Source organism: Helicoverpa armigera, chromosome 4 (assembly GCF_030705265.1).
Source record: "Helicoverpa armigera isolate CAAS_96S chromosome 4, ASM3070526v1, whole genome shotgun sequence".
NCBI lineage: Eukaryota > Metazoa > Arthropoda > Insecta > Lepidoptera > Noctuidae > Helicoverpa > Helicoverpa armigera.
Window position 1 is genome coordinate 3,696,720 of NC_087123.1, and position 6,000 is coordinate 3,702,719.

The following is a 6,000-nucleotide window of genomic DNA, read 5'->3' on the forward strand; positions in this document are numbered from 1 at the left end:
AGCTAATTGCATGTATTAAACTTAAGCAATGTCTAATCTACCTAAACCACCGCTTTTATTTTATGCCACGATGTCGTCAGCAAATATTATTTTTTAAATCAATATAACCCACATAACTGATCCACGTGTATCTTCTTCTAAGAAAACGGAGCGTCTAAAAATAGCCAACCAGAACTTAGATACTGACTGCAACTTCAACTGTTCTCGTTGAAGCTAAAACTAGTTTCTATTCTTTCAAAAACTATGTAACACATCCGAGGTCCCAATACAGCTATAACGGACTCAGGAGCCGACCGGCCCGTGCAAACTTTATGCAAAGAGGGATCCCCAAATGGCTAAGTTCAGAACTTATCCGACCGTTTGCAACGAATGTAAATACGATAGAAGAAATTCCTCTATCCAATCGTAATACTGGTGTAAGCGTGAATTATGGTCGGGCCACGGAGGAAGGAAATATGGCGGAGATGCCATAAGGCTTGTAGGTCAGGAGCGTTCTTGTAGGTCAAGGCCAACCAACCAATCTATCAAAGATTAGTGTTGATTGATTGGTGATTTTATTACATAATGGGCTGGTTTCATTGTAAGGGCGTAGCTAGTAACATTCTTCGTGCATCGAACACTCACATATTGGCGCGCTACTTTCTCAGGAGATTTTTCGTTGTGACATCTCCGCTAGTCAGTTGGTTCTCCATGGGGAGGGCCATGTGAAAGCAGCCTATAAATCAGCTTGAATAATCGTCTGTTATCAAATAAGGAATATTTCACATAGGTTTGTTGTTTTTACAGTAACAGTTTATTGTTCCCGTTTCAGGTATTGGCATTTTGCCGAGTCTAGGTTCTGCTGATTTACTTCTGAACGAACTTTTCTTTTAGCAACTTCGTCATTATTGACATTGGTTCTCCGGCGAGTTCTTAATTTAATTCAGAATCGTTTTTAGCCTTGTTTATGACGAGTGTATCAGAACAAACTGTGTATTTTTTTTGACTCGTTGGTCTAGTGGTCGCAAGCGCGGCTGCTGGGCTCGAGGTCTCGGGTTCGAATCCCGGGTCGAGCCGAAACCGCTTTGTGGGTTTTCTTAAAACTTTCACAAAGCAGCCCGTAGTCTGGAAGTTGGTGATTGATTCACCCGTGCATCAGAGAGCACGTAAATGTCGGTCCTGCGCCTGATCTCAACAGCTGACTACAATTTTTTATCATGGAGCGAATAGGGCACCTGCCTATCTGACCTGTAGATATATCTCCAATAATCTACATGACCGAAACGAACATTCTAAAGACTTTTTTTACTTAGCTACCAAATATCCATAGTTAATTTTCAGCTATTTCACACACACAGGATAGTCTGTTCATATAACACGAGCAAATTAATTACATTGAACGGTGCAGCTCTCAACTAAACGTTGAATTCCAACCGTCACCGGCGTCTTAATCTAATTAATATGTTTCGTTACACACTGACGAACATTTTGGAAGACAAAAATGTCTGCAGAAAGAAAAATTTATGTCTTTTGACGCTTTTCTCCATCTAGTATCTTCCCAAAGTAAACCCAAACACTATGAAACGATTTGTAGTAAAGCAAAAGTAAATTTTACACATTATATTTTTCAAGAAGAAAATACATATATGCTTTTATTTTCAGTGCATTTCATCACTACTTTCTAATACTCTATACGCTACTATTCATAAACACACTCACTGTACCTAATAAAATTCGCCCATCCGGCTTGAGTTTTCTTCTTGGATAAGATGTCTATATTGATTATAATTACTGTCTAACTTAAAAATTTTTTGACGCTTTTAGTTGTTTGTTTTACTAGGATAGTTTATGATATTTATTGTAAATATCTATGTAAATAAAGTTATCTATGTAACAATTCTCCTTCTATATACGTTGTCAGAAGACACGTCCATCCGTGTGTCACCCAAGCAGGTGGAGTAAGAAATATTAGACCGTGTACATAAATTAAATAGTCCGGATAAAGCAAATTTGCGTCTCGTAAATAATGAGCCGGCGTGTGTTTAGGCTTAAATTATTGCCTGCACACAATTAAGTGCTTCACTTACTGTTTAACTTGCAACTACGCTATTGGTAGTCGTAAAATGGCGGCATTATGTTTGAATTTAGCTGTGGAAGTGCTGCGTCAGCCAATCGACGGTAAATTTGAAGTAATAATGCCTACGGTGTAGCATGTTGTTTTTGATAGGTTTTGCCTGGAATAATATCAGTGTTTTTTTTTTCTAGATATTACATAGTCGACGAGCAAATAGCTGTGCCCTCTGACATCCTCTGTAGCCATAAGATATGTGCATGTGCATGTGCAGTTGAGTCTTGTTTGTTAGTTTTGACAATATTTGAAGTAGAAATTCCTAACTGTGCAATTTTGATAGGTTTTGCCAGAAACAGTGAAATAACAGATGACGAATATAGATGTGTGATTGATAGTGTATGTTTGTCATTTCTTCACACGTAAACGTCCGAATGGATTTTAATGAAACATGTCAGTAGTATACAGCTTATACATATATCAGAATAATATAAAGTCTACTTTTATCCGGATGCGGGAAGTAGGTCTGTCAAGAAGCGGAAGAAATCGCTAGCGGAAGGTCTAATACTAAATACACTTTAGCAGATCATTTTATTAAAACTTTAATCAACTAATGAATACAACATCAGATCCAACAGTTGGTGCTGAATTAATGGCAACACCCACATCAAAGTTGTCAGTCTCAATTGTTGCCAGTCTAACTTTAGTTACGTTCCATTTTGCATTCAACTTCTGCATAGCGAAGTAATAACGTTACTATAAGTATTCATACAGCAGAATAATTGTACTGTTAAGGGCGATTTCAGCTTTCAAAATTTCTCAATTATAAAATTCCCCTCGAATTGCTTTCCTTCAGCTTTAATCAATAATCAGTGATTGGGTTCCAAGATATACATAAAAAGTACAAAATAAAACTTACTAGCCGTTTTCCCGCGGTTTCACCCGCTTCCTGTGGGAGCTACTGCCCGCACCTTGATAAAATATAGGCTATGTTACTCGCAGATAATATAGCTTTCTAATGGTGAAAGAATATTTTAAATCGGTCCAGTAGTTTTTGAGTTTATCCATTACAACCAAACAAACAACGTTTTCCTCTTTATAATATTAGTATAGATATATTGTTTAGCTTAAAGTACGTATTTGTACCAAACCCCGAACACATGCTTGAGAGGCTGGTGATTTAACCACTAGGCCACCATGACAAAAGATCATCAAACTTATTAGATAAGAACTGTATATTATACGTACATTATGACCTCCACATCCAGGGTTATTACGACTTTAATATCTTCTATCTTCAATCAAACTTCAGTTACGACTTGTTTTACAGTCCGATTTATGACCTCTTAAACGCGAACTTGGACTGAAAACGTTGAAGTTCAACATGATTTTAGAACACAAGCGCCTCAAAAGCTGTTACTAGATAGATCAATATCTATTGAATTTAAGTTTATATGACTTTAAGTTGAGGAGGTCAGATAGGCAGTCGCTTCTTGTAAAGCACTGGTACTCAGCTGAATCCGGTTAGACTGGAAGCCGACCCCAACATGATTGGGAAAAAGGCTCGGAGGATGATGATGACTTTAAGTCCCGGTTTCACTGATTACTGGTAAAGTTTCAGTTAGTTATCTGATAGTTAATGCTATCCGCCAGTTAAAGGATACTTATAATTTCTGCCAGATATTTCCATCCGTCAGATAAGTTTCTGATAGGCTTTATCAGTAACCTTTAAAACTAGCCATAAGTATCGCAATATCTTAAAAAAAAACATCACTGATATAAGGCGCATAAAGCAATGAAATTAAAAAATAATTTTGCTCTCCGAGGAGGCAGAAATCGAACTACAAATACAAAATGGCAGACCATTTTGCGCTCAAGCACACTTTTGTAAATGTAAATCAGTTGCATTCCATTTTCAAATCCAATTTCTAAACGGCCATGTGAAATGACGTCACGCCGCCGCAGCGAACAATGACTAACTTCTGTCATACGGCTCGAGTAAAAGGTTTACCCTGGAGGCTTTTGTATGCGAATAGAATATTGTTGTACTAGCTGTTGCCCGCAGTTTTACCCGCGTGCCGAGAGAAGTATTACAGGGTAAAAATTAGGTAATTTTGAAGTATAAACAACGAACACGAACCATAAAGTGTCGTGAAACCCAATTATGTCTGTGTACGCATTGTATTACGTAAATTATCATTGTTCGTTAAGACAAAAACTCACAATTAATTATGATTTAAAGTATAATTAATAATGATAAAGTAAACGATGTCACTTTGACATTTATGCTTTGTATATTTTGAATCACCAGTACGCGTTACATTACCAAACACAGCTGTAATTATGAATTACAGTTTACCGATTGTATGTACCCCGTGCATACATACACGTTTAATTATAATAAAGTTATATTTATAAAACGTTTTATTTTAAAGATGAAATAAAAAGTATTTTATTTTGTGTCTTGTATACCTTAATTTAATATTATTTTTCCACTAGGAACCAGAAAATGGTACCTCTAATCCAACAACATACAACTCAGTAAAACCAGCTTTATAAAAACACACTCATGAATTTTCTCTAAAAAGTTTTCATATCGTGCAGACCAACACCTAACTGTAAGGTTAATTACCTAAGGGCTGATTTTTCAATCGCCAGATTACTTTTATCTGAGGTATATGTTTGACGTTTTGACAGCTTTTGTATGGAAAATATGTCAAACCGCCATATTTATTCTTCAGATAGAAGTTAACTGATGATTGAAAAATCAGCCCTAAGACGTGGGTACTGTCACAAAATATTGCGCAAGGTGTATAGAGTATAAATATTTGATTTAGTAGCTTTAGTTGACATTAGTAGAAATATCCGATTATATTTGAATACCGAATATGAGTTAGCTATGGTAACACTATGACAGATGTCTAACTGGCATTTTGACATTGAAAAGATGGTCACTTCATTTTGAACGATTGTACAAATCAGTTGTGTCGAAATAAATCCTTTAATATCTCTACGATCCTTGTTTGATTTCTGAGATAAGGCCTTGATCCTTCATCTCAGAAGTGGGATAAGCCTATTACGCCCACGATTTTGAAGAAATTACTTAAAAATCAACCACGTGTTTTGGTGTGCACGGAGATTGCGAGTATACTTTGAGTAAAAATGGAGGAAACTAGTGGCATTAGCGAGCGCCATAGACGTAAACGCCAACGCAACCGGAGCCGAAACTCAAGATCTCGTTCAAGCAGTAATCGCGAGCGGAGACATAGAAAGCAGCGATCGAGCGATGTTTCGGCGAAATGTGCGCGCAGTGTGGTCCGCAGTACTCCTAAACTATCTTCGAGGCGGAGACATCGGAGTAGCAGTCGTGACCAGTATCGAAGTCGGAGCAGCAGCTACGAGGAAAATCGTCGACATCGGACCAGGCGGAGCCAGAGTAGGAGACGTGGGAGGCGAAGCCGCGGTGAATCCAGTGGTGAGCGACATACACCTCCAGCGCCGAGTCATGTGAGTACCCCCAATATTCTTAATAATGACACGCAAGCGTTTTTTGCCAATTTAGTGGAAGCCTTAACGAATAATCGACCTCAGGGCAATAAATTTCCTATGTTGGGTAATGTGATTCCGGACTTCGACCCCATGAACAAGAACCAGACCATACTTATGTGGATTAACAAAGTGGATGAGTGTGCTAGGCTTTATGGGTGGGGTGATGACCAGATAATACATTATGCGTTACCAAAACTAACAGGGATTGCAAAGACCTGGTATCAGGCCCTCCCATCCATGTCTTACTCTTGGTCCGAGTGGAAAATTAAACTCCAGGAATCATTTCCAAGTAGCGACGATTATGCCGAATTACTCACCGAGATGTTATCGAAACGTGTTAAATTCAACGATTCTTTAGAACATTATTATTATGAGAAAATTAATTTATTAAATCGATGTGAAAT